Below are 17,098 nucleotides of genomic sequence, written 5' to 3' on the forward strand. Positions count from 1 at the left end.
TACCATTCATTAAATATCTGCCGGATTCCGGGGAGGCGGGGGGTGCCTGGGTGGCTCAGTTGGTTAAGCATCTGGCTCTTGATCTTGGCTCAGGTCATGATCTCACAGGTTGTGGGTTCGAGCCCCACAGTGGGCTCTGAGCTGACAGCACGGAGCCTGCTTGGAATTCTGTCTCCCTCTCTCTGTCTCTCTCTCTCTCTCTCAAAATAACTAAATAAACTTTAAAAAAAAAAACACTTGCTAGGTTCTAGGAACATGATATATGATTTCTCTCATTCACTCCTCACAGTCATCCTGCTGTGAGACAAAAATTGCCGTCTCCATTTTAATGTTTTTTTATTTCTTTTTGAAGGAGAGAGAGAGACAGAGCACGAGCGGGGCAGGAGCAGAGACAGAGGGAGACACAGAATTCAAAGTAGCCCAGGCTCTATGCTGTCAGCACAGAGCCCGACATGGGGCTCGAACTCACGAACTGTGAGATCATGACCTGAGCCGAAGTCAGACGCCCAACCGACTGAGCCACCCAGCCGCCCCTGCCATCTCCATTTTAATGATGACAAACGGAGGCCCAGTGTGGTTAAATAACGTACCCAAGTCAGATAGTAAATAACTAAGTGACAGACTGAGGTTAGGAGTCAGGCCTAACCTCAAAGCTCATACACTTTCTTCTACTGTTTTTACTGGTTTTTTTTTTAATTTTTTTTTAACGTTTATTCATTTTTGAGACAGAGGGAGACAGAGCATGAACGGGGGAAGGTCAGAGAGAGAGGGAGACACAGAATCTGAAACAGGCTCCAGGCTCTGAGCTGTCAGCACAGAGCCCAACGTGGGGCTCGAACTCACGGACCGCAAGATCATGACCTGAGCCGAAGTCGGACGCCCAACCCACTGAGCCACCCAGGCGCCCCTGTTTTACTGGTTTTCAAGTCTGTCTTTCCACCTGTACCATGAGCTCCTTGGGGACAGGGGCTTGCCCCAGCTGATAGCTCACCCCACACGACCTACCATGTCTTGGGTACAGAGCCTCAGTGCTCCTTCTTTCTGTCTCTCTGCCCAGTCCTGAGGTACAATTCTATGCCGGCAGGAGGGTGAAGGAAAAGAACAATAATTGAACAGCTGATGAAAGCAGCTCAGCCCCTAGGGCTCTCTTCATCATCATGTTTGCTGCTCCCGCCTCTTTAGGGGCTGTGAGGAGGCCTCCCTGGAGTCTGAGCTCACTGGGTCCCCTGGGCAGTGATGTCACCCTCCTGCTCTGCCAGACCCTTGAGGTCACAATCATACTGACACCACCCATGTTTCCATAGGGCTTAGTAAGGAACTGCGACCTCGTCCACATGCTCCTGCCTGAGACAACTTCTGTCATCATGATTTTGGGGGGTCCTTTCCTTTGCCCAAAGGTCTCATTTCATGTGTGAGCAGCTTTTCTTCCTCTCACCCTAATCTGCCTGTCCCTGAAAATGGTAAGCTTCACTCACTACTTTGCTCTACACATACACTGCCTGGAATCTCTGACACACCAACATAACACAGGAAACACAGGGAATTAAAAAAAAAAAAAAAAAAACTTCCCCAATGGTCTTGTCAGACTGGAGAAAGGAGAAGCAAAGCAAGAGTAAATTAGGACAACTTGTCAACTTTTCCAGGACCTGACTGTCACGGGGCCGCTCTACTTTAAAGCAGTTGGAGGGGTGCCTGGGTGGCTCAGTGGGTTAAGCGTCCAACTTCGGCTCAGGTCATGATCTCACAGTTCATGAGTTCAAGCCCTGCGTCCAGCTCTGTGCTGACAGCTCTGAGCCTGGAGCCTGCTTCGGATTCTGTGTCTCCCCCTCTCTCTGCCCCTCCCCGCTCATGCTCTCTCTGTCTCTCTCTCTCAAAAAGAAACATTTAAAAAAATTTTTTGAAGTAGTTGGAAACGTGTAAGGCCTTCCAACCCTGAACTTTTGGGTTTTTAACTTGTCAGTCTTTGTTAGCCATAAGGAAGCCATCTCCACAGAGGGCTTCTCCCCTCCACCCACCAACCCCTAGTTTAATTCATTTTGGCAAGTAATCGTCAACCAATCAAATAGTCATTAACCCAAATACCTGGCATGATGGGATATGGTTGAAAACACAAATGAGGTGGTGTATGGAAACCAAGTTGACAATAAATTCATATTAAAAAAAATAAAAAAGAATAAAAAGAAAGAAAACACAAATGAGACAGATATTCCTCAGCTTCAAATCCCCACATCGTTCCCACTGCACTTAGAACAAAACCCAAACTTAAACCATGGTCCTGTGCACCTTCCTCCTGACTCCCCACCCCCGCCACCCAGCTCCATCCTGCACCGCTCTTCCTGTGTTTGCCCCCTCCAGCTGCACCAGCCCCTCAAACACACCCAAATCTGGACCATTCGGGCTTCACAATTTACATTTCTGTTCACAATTTACATTTCTGTTGCGATCCGCAGGATGAGTGGGAGTTAGTAGGACTTAGGTTAGTCACCTCCTCAGAGCCAGTAACAAACAATGGCACTGATGTGCCTGACAACTTGAGCATGGTGTTTGAAGTACTGAAAGTCCGCATTGAAAAGATCTGGCAGGTCTGGCCACTAAAGAAGCAGCAATCAAGCCAGGGACCTCGGGGCTTGGTCAAGGTGTTGCTTCTGTAGAGGAGCTGCGGTTGGGGGCTGAGTTAGTGCACTGAGTTCCTCTGCGGTAACACCACTGGCTTAGGGGCTAGCTCCCAAGTTAGAATCTCAGCTGCCAAGATGAAGACCCCATTCCTTTGCTTCATAGCACTCATCCCCACTTCTAATTATATACTTGTTTTTATTCCTTCCTTCCTTCCTTCCTTCCTTCCTTCCTTCCTTCCTTCCTTCCTTCCTTCCTCCCCCACTATAAATCCAAGGCTGCAGGACCATGTCTGATCTGCTTAATGTATACCTAGTATCTAGATCAGTGCCTGGCATACAGTAGGTGCTTAACAAATCTTTATTGACCAAATGAATGCACTCTCCCTGCATTTGGAGAGTGTCTCGTCTCATCTAGAGAAGCCAACTATTACACACAAAGCAAGTCTAAATTTTGCTTTATAAACTGAGCACGCAAGAATTGATGCATTACTATAATCCCCTTCAATCAAACTGAATCTACCTCAACTCTCTGGCTGGCAGAAATTCAGTCTCAATTCAGGCTTGGACAGAGGCCCAGGGTATTGTCTGGAACAGAACATTCAGAGGGGCTCCTCAACTGACATGTTCATTGTCCCCACCCCTGGGGTCCTATGAAGTTGCTCTACAGTCTCCAAACCACCCTTCCCCTAAGTAAGCCTTGTGGGGTTAGTAACCCTGGTGTCTGGGGTACACTAGATGGCCATCCTTTTGTCCTGTCTCACTACCCCCACGGGGCACCCCAAGGAGACAGGCCGAAGTTCCCACATGCTTGGGAACCCCTAAGTCACTTCGCAAATCTTGAAAAACTCTGCCCTCCCTTCTACCCTCTCTACTTTAGCCTTCTCCCATCAGACAGTAGCATGCTCCCTCTCCCGATAGCCTAGGATGAAGCCACTGAGGAACTCAGACTTTCCTCTGACTACTTTCATTTGTGTCTTGCCATGTAGATGGCTCTGAGACCATGGTATCCAAAGCCAAACTGCCTCCTTGGAATGAGAGAAGGAAATCAGCAGAGTAAGAGCCCGTGTAAAAGCTCAAGACATTATTCTCTACAGCAAACAGGCAACTTCACAAAGACAGAATACAATCAAGTGCTACACTGAAAAAACCAAGTCCAAATGTGTATGGTGTGATCAGGGGTGTCTGGGGTTAGTTCTTCCTTCATCTCCACAAGTCTGTCTTAACCTCCCTCTCACAACCCATGTGCCTGTCTTAGACAAGCTCATCCTGTGCACACTAGAGACGTTCCTGAATACACATTTACACCACAGTCTTATCAATGGTTCTACATCTGCGGTGACTTGGATTCCCCCACCCTTTGTCTAGCACCACTGCTACCATCAGAAGGCAAGGTTTAACATCTTCCACCAGGACTCCTGCAATAGTTCACCAACTCATTTCCCGAAAATCCTCCTTCCCCATCATTCATTCCCTTTGCACTTCCATTCCAAAATCATTTTTTGAGCAACTACAGTGACACTAACTGTGTAACCTGGGGAAAATACCCTGTGCCTCAACTCCCTGTAAATCAGGATGATAAGAACACCTCTCTTACAGCATGATTATATTGTCACAAAACAGTGCCTGGCACATAGTAAGTGCTGCATCAATGTTGGCTCCGGTATTTGTTGTGGCTCTTGTCATTACTGTTGTTATTGCTTGCGAAGTACTCTCAGATGCTAGAGACACAGTGGTAAACAAGAGAGACAAAAATCCTTGTTCTTACAGAGCTTACAGCACAGGTGCAGAAGAATAAAAATGTGTGTGTGTGTGTTTGTGTCACATGCATGTATAAAATCTCAGCTACTACTTACAGGGGCTATTTACCGAATTAAGATGGAGTGATATACCACTTCACACCCATTAGGAAGATTATTTATTTAAAAAAAAAAAAAAGGAAATAAGGAGGGTTGGTGTGGATGTGGAGAAATGGGAACATTTATGAGTATTGGTGTGAATATAAAATGGTGTCACTACTGTAGAAACAAGCATGGCAGTTCCTCAAATAGTTAAGCACAGAATTACCATATGATCTGGCAATTCCACTTCTGGGTATATATCCAAAAGAACTGGAACCAGGGACTCAAACAGATGCTTGTACCCTAATATTCACAATAGCATTATTCACAATAGCCAAATGATGGAAACTACCCAAGTGTCCATTCTTCTCTGTGTATGTATACATATAATATATATTATATATATATATATATATATATATATATATATATATATATATATATATTAATATGAGTCAACCTTAAAAAGGAATGAAATTTTTTTAAGATTTTATTTTTAAGTAATCTCTATCCCCAACATGGGGCTCGAATCTACAACCCCAAGATTAAGAGTCACATGCTCCACCGACTGAGCCAGCCAGGGGCCCCAGGAATGGAATTCTGACACCTGCCACAACATGGTTGAACCTTGAAGACGTAATGCTAACTAAAATAAGCTAGATACAAAATGACAAATATCATGTGATTCCACTTTCATGAGGTACCGAAAAGAGGCCAATTCATAGAGCCCGAAATTAAATCACGGTTGGCAGGGGCTGGAGGTGCAGAGGGGGGTGAGAGTTGTTGTTTCATGGATATGCAGTCTAAATTTGGGAAGATGAAGAAGTTCTGGAGATGGTTGGTGGCGATGGTTATCCAACCATGTGAACATACTTAATGCCACTGAATTATACACTTAAGATTATTAAGATGGTTAATGTTGTTATGTATATCTTGCCACCATGAAAACACATAAATTTTTTTTTAAAGCGGAGTGGCCTAATAGCGCCTGCACACATAATGTGTAGATTGATGGTCAGAGAAGGTGTCTCTGAGGAAATGACATTTAACCCGAGCTCTGAACACAGTTTGTTGTGGTGGTGGTGATGGTGATTATTTTAAAGTTTATTTATTTATTTTGAGAGGGAGGCCAGTGCAAGCAGGAGAGGGGCAGAGAGAGAGAGAGAGAGAGAGAGAGAGAATCCCAAGCAGGCTCCACCCTGTCAGCTGTCAGTGCAGAGCCCAACACGGACTCAGTTTCACGGAATCGTGAGATCATAACCCGAGCCAAAATCAAGAGTCGGATGCTTAACTGACTGAGCCACCCGGGCACCCCAGAAACATGTTTGAAATGTTCTGGGAGCCTAAGGAAGGCTAATGTGGTGGGGTTGTATGGGGCAGAGGAGAGAGAGTGGCTGGAACGGAAGGTAAAGAGGTGATCACAATAACCACGGACAACTCTCTCAAGAAGTTTTTCTATAAGGGGAAACAGAGATGGGACAGATGTCAAAGGGGCCTGTGGGGAGATTTTTAGTTTAGTTTAGTTTAGTTCTCAAGATGGAATGATCTAGCAGAGAGAGAAATGACCATGCTAAAGAGAGAGACAAAGTTGTAGGACAAAGTCCTTGAGTAAAGAGAAGGAATGAGGTCTAGACCACTAGTGGAGTTTCTGGTGAGAGTTGATGCCGGCCTAAGTCCCAGTTCATGTATTTAACAATACAGGGACTGGGCATACTGTCCTGTCCTTGTATTAAACAATACTGAAATCCAGCAACAATAACTTAGCTGGTGGCTCCAGGAGATATCTGTTCTTGGGAGATGAGGCTGTGACCCCACTAAAATGACTTGTTCATCAAGTCTCCTTCAGACCTTCACCTAATGACTTCACCTCATGCCCACCATTCCAAAACGGTTATACACGTGCTCGATCCTAACCAGCTCTCCTCCTTTCAAGACCCACCTTAAAATCACACAGCCCTGGCCCTAAAACTATATATATCCTGTCCTCATGTCTCTATTTGGAGACACCACTAAGATTCCAGCAAGTGGAATTCTCCCTTATTGCAGTGAGTCTAACAAACCAAGCTTAACGAGATAAACGAACTTTACTGATCGTCTTTTGGGGAGTTACCACTGGCTGTTGACAGAGGCTGGGATATTCACCCATTGCAACAGGAAGTAGGGTAGAGACGAAAGTGTTCTGAAGTGGTGGAGAGGTGATGGAGCCATCTTTCTAAAATATAAAAATTATACCACCACTACCATGTATTGGTTCCCTATTGCTCCTGTCACAAATTTCCACGAACATAGTGCCCTGAGACAATACAAATGTATCCTCTTATAGTTCTATAGGTTGGAAGTCTGAAATGGGTCTCACTGGGCTAAAATCAACACCAGCTGGACTGTGTTCCTTCTCAAGGATCTAGGGGAAAATCCACTTCTTCCCTTTTCACAGCTTCTATCTGCTAATTACATTCCTTTCAAAACCACCAATCCTGTCACTCTGACCTCTGCTTTTGTCATTACAACTCCTTCTCTGACCCAGACTTTCCTGCATCCCTCTTTCACTTATCAAGGCCCTTATAAGTCACCTCACATTGGGCCCACCTAGAACATTCTGGACAAACTGCCAATGCAAGATCGTTAACATCTGTAAAGTCCCTTTTGTCATGTAAGGTAACATGTTCATAGATTCTAGGAATCAGAACACAGAATTCCTTGGGGGCCACTATTCTGCCTACCACATACTATTATAAACCTATGATATTGTAATTTATAATAAGTATATATTTTTGTCTTCACCCATGGTTCCTGGCTCAGAGCTCCCAAAACCCTTGGAATTTCCTAAGGGATTAGAGCAATGGGATCATCTTTTGTTATAATATTTGGTCTTTTGTCCTCAGTACCTGAGTGGGAAAGGTGAAATGGGTGTCTTGTTATTCATAACGAGCTCTTTCAACCACACAGGAGTTTATGTTAATAAGGTTACTATTGAAAAGCCCTTAGGCAACCTAAGGAAGGAAGCTGGTTGCCAGGGAAACCAAACTGCTTTGTAAATTTAAACTCCACCCTCAACCTTTAGGGAGAGAAGAGGGGCTAGAGATTGAGTTCAATTACCAGCGGTCAATGATTTAATCAGCCACACCTACATAATGAGGCTCCAAAAAAATCCCTGAACTTTGGGGTTCGGAGAGCTTCCAGGTTAGTGAACCAGAAGGCAACCTGTGCCAGGAGGGTGGTGCACCCTGAAACACACAGGGATGTAAGCTCCTAGGTTCAGATCCCTCCTGGACAAACCCTGATATACCTCTTTATCTGGCTGTTCATTTGCACCTTTGATACCCTTTGTATAAACTGGTAACCTAAGAAGCAAACTGGTTTCCTTAGTTCTGCGAGTTCTCTAACAATTTAATCACACCCAAGGAGGGGTGCATTGGCTCTATAACTGGTTTGATTAGAACGAAAGTTGGAAGGGTAATGGGGAAAGAGTCATTTCCTACATCGCTGGTATAAGTATAAATTAGTTCAATCTCTAGGGAAGGCAATTTGGCACTATTGATCAAAATAAGTGCCAGTATTTTGTAATCCAACAGATGCACTGGTAGAAGTTTATTCTACAGATATTCCCACATATGTGTAAATGGTACCATCCATGTACCACTGTTTGTAGTAGCAAAAAGACTGGAAATGTCCATCAGTAGAGAAATGGTTAATAAATTAAAGGCATACCTTGGAGATATTGTAGGTTCAGTTCCAGACCACCGCAATAAAGCAAATATTGCAATAAAGCAAGTCAAATGAATTTTTTTGTTTCCCAGTACACATAAAAGTTGTTTAACCTACACTGTAGTCTATTAGTGTGCAACAGAATTATGTCAAAAAGAACAAGGTTTATATCTTAAAAATACTTTATTGCGACCACTGTCTTATACCATTCACAAAAATAAACTCAAAATGGATAAAGGACCTGAATGTGAGACAGGAAACCATCAAAACCCTAGAGGGGAAAGCAGGAAAAAACCTCTCTGACCTCAGCCGCAGCAATTTCTTACTTGATACATCTCCAAAGGCAAGGGAATTAAAAGCAAAAATGAACTACTGGGACCTCATCAAGATAAAAAGCTTCTGCACTGCAAAGGAAACAATCAACAAAACTAAAAGGCAACCAACGGAATGGGAAAAGATATTTGCAAATGGCATATCGGACAAAGGGCTAGTATCCAAAATCTATAAAGAACTCCTCAAACTCCACACCAAAAAAACAAATAATCCAGTGAAGAAATGGGCAGAAAACATGAATAGACACTTCTCTAAAGAAGACATCCAGATGGCCAACAGGTACATGAAAAGATGCTCAACATTGCTCATCAGGGAAATACAAATCAAAACCACACTGAGATATCACCTCACGCCAGTCAGAGTGGCTAAAATGAACACATCAGGAGACTAGATGCTGGAGAGGATGTGGAGAAATGGGAACCCTCTTGCACTGTTGGTGGGAATGCAAACTGGTGCAGCCGCTCTGGAAAACAGTGTGGAGGTTCCTCAAAAAATTAAAAATAGATCTACTCTATGACCCAGCAATAGCACTACTGGGAATTTACCCAAGGGATACAGGAGTGCTGATGCATAGGGGCACTTGTACCCAATGTTTATAGCAGCGCTTTTCAACAATAGCCAAATTATGGGAAGAGCCTAAATGTCCATCAACTGATGAATAGATAAAGAAATTGTGGTTTATATACACAATGGAATACTATGTGGCAATGAGAAAGAATGAAATATGGCCTTTTGTAGCAACGTGGATGGAACTGGAGAGTATTATGTAAATGAAATAAGTCATACAGAGAAAGACAGATACCGTATGTTTTCACTCTTATGTGGATCCTGAGAAACTTAACAGAAACCCATGGGGGAGGGGAAGGAAAAAAAAAAAAAAAGAGGTTAGAGTAGGAGAGAGCCAAAGCATAAGAGACTCTTAAAAACTGAGAACAAACTGAGGGTTGATGGGTGGTGGGAGGGAGGGGAGGGTGGGTGATGGGTATTGAGGAGGGCACCTTTTGGGATGAGCACTGGGTGTTGTATGGAAACCAATTTGACAATAAATTTCATATACTGAAAAAAAAAAAAAACAAATGAGAAAGCTCACCTGGTATTGAATCAATAATCTCCTAGATATATATTTTTAATAAGCTTGTTATTTGGAATAATTTCAGATTTCGAGAAAAATTGTGAAAATAGTATAGAGAGCTCCTGTACACCCCTCACCCAGTTTCGGTCTCCCCTGATGTTATCATGTTACATTACATGTGTGAAGGGTTCCAATCTAAAATGGAACTGGAGGATATGAATTGGCGAATCTCATGTGTGCACCTTCAGAAGAATGGAACTTAGGGGGGCGCGTGGGTGGCTCAGTCGGTTGAGCGTCCAACTTCCGCTCAGGTCATGATCAAGCCTTCTGTGAGTTCGGGCCCCCCATCAGGCTCTGTGCTGACAGCTCAGAGCCTGGAGCCTGTTTCAGATTCTGTGTCTACCTCTCCCTCTGCCCCTCCCCCACTCACCCTCTGTCTCTCTGTCTCTGAAAATGAATAAACCTTAAAAATTAAAAAAAAAAAAAAAAAAAAAAAAAAAAGAATGGAACTTAGGAACTGAAAGACTGTTTTCCCATAAATGCCCAATTTACAGAAGACTGAGACTTATGTCCTGACCAATGAACATCCACAAAGATCATCTCCCCATCCTCAAGCCAACGAACTTACTGCTTGGACTCTGGCTGGACTGCCTTCTCTTTGCACCCCTCACCCATAAATTAGTCTGCCCAAACTCTCAGAAGACACGCCTGTAGCTTGCTATAGCATGCATTTCCTGAAAGGCAATTCCTCCATTCATTCCGAATAAACCCAGTTTCTCGTAATTTGAGCTCACCTCAGTTTACCTTTTTATGTAGGTCAATATATGATACATTGTCAAAACTGAGAGACAAATATTGGGACATTTCTGCTAAATAAACTCTGGATTTCACTGGATTTTTCTGTTAATGTCCTCTTTCTCCTCCAGGATCCAATCCAGGGAATCACACTGCATTTAGTTATCCTGTCCCTGAGTCTTCCCCAGTCTGTGACAGTTTTTCAGGCTTTCCTTGTGTGAATACCTTGAGCAATACTGGTCAGGTATTTCATAGGATACCACTCAATTTCAGTTTGACTGACATTTTCTCATGACTAGACTAGAGCTCTGAGCCTCTGGAAAGAATACCACAGAGGTGAAGTGGCTTCTCTTTGCGTCATAGCAGGTAGCACATAAATCTACACATCACTGGTGATGTTTACCTTGATCACATGGCTAAGGTACACAGTTTCTCCATGGTAATATTACTATTTTTTGTATTTTTTGTTTTTGAGACAGAGAGAAAGCATGAGCTGGGGAAGGACAGAAAGAGAGGGAGACAAACGGAACTGAAGCAGGTTCCACACTGAGAGCAGAGAGCTGTGAGATCAAGACCTGAGCCCAAGTCAGACACTTAGCCGACTGAACCAACCAGGCGTCCCTAGTATTACTATTTTTGCCTTTCCAAACTCTGTTCTTTGGAGTTCAGTCACTAAGTCAAGTTCATTCTCATGTGTGGAAAGGGAACAAAGAAGCTCCACCCCCCAGGAGGAATATCTACATAAGATAAATGAAATTTTTGGGAAAGGAGGATCCCCTCCCCCCATTTACTTACTTATTCAAACATCAATTTTTATGTTTTGGGTAACAACCCAACACTACATTATTTATTGTATTGCTCAGATTGTTCCAGCTTTGGCCACTGAGGGCTCCCCCAGGTTGGTTCCTGTGTTCTTTCCAGATGCCCCCATCCTGTCATTTATTTGAGCATTTCCTTAATTTTGATTGTTGCCTGGAGGCCAGCAGCATTTCTCTCTCTCAGCACCTGTTCCTTCCTCTGTGGCTTCTGGTGTTTCCTCCCCTTTGGTCTTGTAGCCGCTCCCCCTAAGCTTCCCCCCCAGGCTGGGCTAGACTAGCCCTTTGTGGAGGGCTGAAATCAGAAACACCATCCCTCAGCTGTGTCTGTCCCCAAGACAATTAAGAGGCCCTGCATGAAAGCCCAGGGGTCCTGCTCCCAAACCTCCTTCTACCTGTGGTACAGGGAGTCCTCGGGGTGCAGAGGTGGGGGCCTACATCTCTCACGTGACCGCTGTCACCATGGCACTCTGGTGCAGCTTCTCCAGGGACCAGGACCCAGGGAGTTGGGTCTACAGAGGAGTGGCTGGCTACCCTTTCTCCAGAGTTTCTCAGGGAGGGCCTGGTGAGATGAAGTCACAGATTTGTTGAGCTCCTGTGACCTGCGCCTTGGGATTTCACTCTTCTCAGCTCTCCTGTCCGATGTTTACCTCCTAATCCAAAGCCACCGTGTCCAAGTTCTCCTTCTAAGATGACTGACAGAGAAAACTTCCCTCCAAGGATACTGACAGAGAAAGAACCGCAGGGATGTGGGCATCTGCTGGTATCCCTGCATTCTGCAAAGCACCAAGTGACAGGGGAAGGTGAAGTACAAGTGTGAATGCAGGCATGCATGGGCATGGAAGGGTGAGTGTGACCTTACCCTTGAGTCATAAACTCATCTTTCATTCCTCGCTCCCAGATTCCCAATAGGTCTTCTCTCCACACCTATGCTACCATTGCCTCACTCAGATCAGAGCCATATCCTCCTGATGTGCTTGTCCTGTTCCAAGTCATTGTACAGATTTTTTTTAGAATACAAATCACATTATGTCACTAATCTGTTTCAAACCCTTGAATGGCTCTACATTGCCATCATGATAAAGACCCTCAACTCCTTCCCTTACCTTGTGCCACTCCCCCCTCACTACCCAAACTGCAGCCACCTATGCTGCCCTTCACCCTAGCTCCTTGGCCTGCGTCCTCCTCCCTCCAAATCCCCATCTCTTCATTCCCATTCCTCTTCCTCCTTCAGACATAAGGGGTCTGTTAAATGAATGCAACTCTTTGGTGTCATTTCCCTCAACTGCAAAATACAGAGGAAGAAAACCCTAAAGGCTTGTCAGGGGCTGGGACACCTGGCGATGGGGAGATGATGGTGGTGGGAGAAACCGCCACAGTGGTGGTCCCCAGCCTTCAGAGTGGGGTCTCCGGGTGCTGAGGCAGGTCACACCCTCTCTGCCTCACTCACACTGCAAGGGCCAATGCTCCCAAATGTCTGTCTGAGACCTCATGAGAGAGTAGCTGCAGTGACAACAAAGACATTTGTGAGGTGGGGGCTTCACCCAGCTGTGGTGACACACCATGGTCAGGAGCACAGACCCCGAGGAGCGCTGGTCAATAAGAGCGTCATGGAGGAGGAAGAGCCACAAGGAGACTCACCCTCAGCCATCAGAGGAACTCAGAGAAGAGGGCAGAATTTTTTTTGAATGAGTCTAGATAATCCTTCTGGCTTTTATCCTCCTGGGGCCATCAGGAGAGTCTTTTCCAGGGCCACAGACACTTGTATCTAGCCAGGCTAGTGAAGCCAGGCTTCACTTGCCTTCCCGAAGAAGGGAGAAGGGAGCCTGGAGGTGAGGGACGGAAGGAGAAGGGAGGTTTCCACTGGCCCCAGCGCCACTCCAGGAACCTTCAAATTCAGCATCTGGCTGTTCCACGGGACTGTCAGAGATTCAGCCCAACGGTGTTTTCAAAGGCTGTTCTGGCTAACCGTCCTCAACACAGCTTCTCCCAACTTCCCGGGAAAGCACCCATAAAACACAGAACAAAGAGGAAAGGCAAAAACCACTGCAAACTTATGCCAGAGCTCAGAGAAACCAATGATAATTGCAGGCAGATAGAGCCAGGTCTACCAAACCTTAGTGACGCCAAGGCAGTTTTAGGAATTTTAGTCTTTGCCCGTTTGGGATGCTTTCCCAATGCTCAGATTTTATAAGGTGTAGGGAGGCCACGGATTTTACTTACGATTAGATGCCAAGGGGCACCTGGGTGGCTCAGTCAGTTAAGCGTCTAACTTCCACTCAGGTCATGATCTCATGGTTCATGAGTTCAAGCCCCACATCTGGCTCGCTGCTGTCAGCATGGAGCCCGCTTCAAATCCTGCCCCCCCCCGCCCCTCCCCTGCTTGTGCTCTCTCTCTCTCAAAAATAAACATTTAAAAAGAAGAAGACTACCTTAAAAAAACACGATTAGATGACAAAATTTGGGGGGAAAACTGATGAAGTGGCAAATCAGGAACACCTTACAGTATTAACAAATTAAAACCAACACTGGGTGCCTGGATGACTCCGTTGGTTAAACATCTGGCTTTGGCTCAGGTCATGATCTCATAGTTCCTGAGTTCAAGTCCTGCTTTGGGTGAGCCCCACTTCTCTCTCTCCCCCTCTCCTCTCTCTGCCTGTTGCTCTCTTGTGCCCTCCCCCAAAAAAACCACTTTGTGAAAAAATAACCAAATTTCTTTCATTCTTTCTTTCTTTCTTTCTTTCTTGAGAGAGAGAGAGAGAGAGAGAGAGAGAGCGAGCAGGGGAGGAACAACAGGAGAGGGAGAGAGAAACATACAGAGAAAGAGAGAGAGAGAGAGAGAGAGAGAAGCTTAAGCAGGCTCCATGCCCTGTAAGAAGCCCAATATGGGGCTTGATCTCACAACCAGGAGATCATGACCTCAGCGTAACTCAAGAGTTGGATGCTTAACCAACTGAGTCATCTAGGTGCCCCCTCAAAATAACTGAATTTCTTTAACGCCATAAGGTAGTTGTTTTATGCATTGTATCTTGAATAGGACTCAAGTACAGAAAATTCACTATGTACCAGCAACAGCGGTGTTTTAATGCAAGTCGGTGCCATATTTGCTCATTTGTGAGAAGCAGGACAGCAGAATGATGAAGAGTAGATTCTGACGCCAGACTAGAGACCAAAGGGTTATGAGAACAAGGAGGTCTTCCCACCTGGGCAGATTCTTACAGGGCAAGAAGGGGTCTGGACTTTATGCAAGTGAAAACCTTCAGATTCTGTGGCCATCTCACAGAGGTCATACCACAACATGGTGTCCCATGCTCTGGTTACACTGGGAATCCTGGTTGGGGTCATATCTAGGGCTGAAAAAGACCAAGGCAGACATACATATTATTTTTTTAAATGCATACAACAAGAATGGAGAAAAAATAATTTTCAAAGCATCGGAGAAAAAAAATCCTTAAAATACTTTCAAAATACTGATAAAAATACTTATAATACTTTTTATAGAATAATGATAAAAGTGGCATCTTGGGAGCCATCCAAACCTCACTGAGGGTCAGCATTAGGATAGCTGTGTGATGCAGGGCAAATCACTTTAACCCTTCTGTGAGCCCTATCTGTTGGGAATAAATAATAGCACTTCCTACACAATGAAATGTTAACTGAGATAATGATTGTTTGGCACTGAGTCCCTGGTATATGGTGCTGTTATTAGAGATGATTGATATAGGTGGACAAGAAAATCAAAATAGTTCCTTTCCGGTAGTTCCTTTTTTGGTTTTGGGTACATAATTTGAACCCACTGAAATCCTTGTTTCATAATACATGCCTACCAGTGGTTGTAGAACACATAAAAAATGGACTTCTGTGTTGGGATTGGATGCTTGGAGACCATCTGGTTTCAACAATTCAGAATAATTCTAGGATTGAAAGAAAGCAACCGGGGTGCCTGGGTCGCTCAGTCAGTTCAACATCCAACTTTCGCCCAGGTCTTGACCTCGCCGTTTGTGACCTCAGGCCCCACATCGGGCTCTGTGCTGACAGCTCAGAGCCTCGAGCCTGCTTCAGATTCTCCCTCTCTTTCTGCCCCCCCCCCCCCCCCCCCGCTCACACTCTGTCTCTCTCAAAATTAAGTAAACATTTAAAAAAATTTTCTTGGGGCACCTGGGTGGCTCAGTCGGTTAAATGTCTGACTCCGGCTCAGGTCATGATCTCACAGTCCGTGAGTCTGAGCCACGCGTCAGGCTCTGTGCTGACAGCTCAGAGCCTGGAGCCTGCTTCAGATTCTGTGTCTCCCTCTCTCTGACCCTCCCCTGTTCATGCTCTGTCTCTCCCTGTCTCAAAAATAAATAAAAACGTTAAAAAAAATTTTTTTTAATTTTTTCTTAAATAAAAGAAAACCTACTCCTCCACCTGTATACCCATACCCACATATGTACATACCACACTTGTGCGCACACACCCACACTTGTACATCATACTTGTACACATCCACACACATGTATGCCCTTACACTTGCACACACACACACACAAACACACATAAGTGTAAGCCCTTTCCAACTGGTCAATGACTCATACCAACCTGCTGTCATCCTCAAGAACATCCCAATCTTGTCCCAGTTATGCAGGTGTAGGAACTTCAAGATTTTGAAGGTTGTGTCAGATCTTATGGGAGTGGGCTCTAACCTATGAGGGAGGGTGTATTGTGACTCTCCTTACAGGGGCACAGTGGGCAAACTGGAAGGAAGGAAGGGGGCCCTCTGCTCCGACAAATGGCTAAGTACTTTCCGAAGAACAAGTAAGTAAAAGATGTACATTTTGCATTTGTCTGTTAGTTCTTAAAAAAGAACTTTTTTTCTCTTCTCTTTTTTCTAATTAATTTACCTCCACAGTTATTTCTTTACTCCTTTCTTAAGGATTTGTTGCTTTTCTAAAATTCTAAGTGACGTATTCAGTTGATTAAATTCTCTTTGTCTCGGCTAACAGAAGCATTTAAAGCTATGAGTTTGTATCTGAAAACATAGCTTTGTCCATATACCTTAGTGTTGATATGTTGTGTTTTCTTGCTTATTCTTTTTCTAAAGATTCTGGTATTGTAATTTTGATTTCTGTATGACTCTAGTGCTGTTTAGAATCATTTTTTCCCCTCTTATGATTTCCAAGTGGCTGGGTTTTCTTGTGTGTGTTAAATATTTATTGGTTACAATGTGGCTACAGAATATAGTTAAGTATAATTTCTGCTTTTTGGAGTTTATTAAGGTTTCTTATGTGCAATTTGTATGAATATTTGTAGCTGATGTGCATTTCACAAGCCATGATCTAGCTTTGGTAAAACAAAATGTAACTTCATTTTTCTGTTACAAAACTTGTCCTCTTTTCTGAGGCCTATTATTCCTAATGGCCATTAAAAAAATAAAACCCACCAACCACCCACAAATATTAGCCACTTCCAGGCAAACTCTGGCATTCCTGTTTTTTCAGGATTTTCCGTCAATTAGGGATTTCTCCTTCCCACATCTAAGTAAGGGGAACCCTTGTTGCCTTCCAGGAAGGTCATCCAAATGTTTTGAGGCCATTTCCTGCCCGCTGTGACATCCCTTGAGATGGTTTTCTCCTCCCAGGCCTGTCACCTGCCATGGCTATGCAGAACATAGATTCCTGGCCTGTCTCCCTCACTTCCCGGTTTGAGCACACGCGCTACTGGCCCAGACCTCATGGCCACTTCTACTCTGCCAGCCCCCTCCCAGCCACGTTTGTGAAACCTCCCATACTCAGGTCCTCAGGTCCTCTGGTCCTGATATCATTTTGACACCTCTCCAGGTGCCTGCCTGTCCTCCCAGAGAATCTCCACTTTGGGACCTCACATCCCTAACTAGGGGAGGGATATCCTTTCAGGGGAGCTCTGACCCTGGGGGCAAGGGAGGGGGCA

The 17,098-nt window shown here is 44.6% G+C and overlaps 1 protein-coding gene and 1 long non-coding RNA gene across 3 annotated transcripts in view; both read right to left on the reverse strand.

Annotated features, from left to right (window-relative positions):
* The window catches only part of EXOC6B (exocyst complex component 6B), a 603,982-nt gene extending 602,756 nt beyond the window's left edge, over positions 1 to 1,226 (reverse strand). The window contains exon 1 of the mRNA XM_053200754.1: positions 1,006 to 1,226. The gene's annotated coding sequence lies outside the window, so the exon portion shown is untranslated. The remainder of the gene's footprint in view (positions 1 to 1,005) is intronic.
* An 8,368-nt stretch (positions 1,227 to 9,594) lies between these two features.
* LOC113603176 (uncharacterized) lies at positions 9,595 to 12,913 on the reverse strand. Of its 2 annotated transcripts, XR_003424718.2 has the most exons (4): positions 12,511 to 12,913; positions 12,036 to 12,155; positions 11,824 to 11,949; positions 9,595 to 11,468 (listed from the first exon to the last, which is right to left on the reverse strand). It is a non-coding gene; the product is annotated as an uncharacterized LOC113603176 (long non-coding RNA). The 2 variants fall into 2 exon arrangements; XR_003424717.2 differs by having other exon boundaries at positions 9,595 to 11,949.
* Positions 12,914 to 17,098: the final 4,185 nt, after the last annotated feature.

This window comes from Acinonyx jubatus, chromosome A3 (assembly GCF_027475565.1).
Source record: "Acinonyx jubatus isolate Ajub_Pintada_27869175 chromosome A3, VMU_Ajub_asm_v1.0, whole genome shotgun sequence".
NCBI classification, from domain to species: domain Eukaryota; kingdom Metazoa; phylum Chordata; class Mammalia; order Carnivora; family Felidae; genus Acinonyx; species Acinonyx jubatus.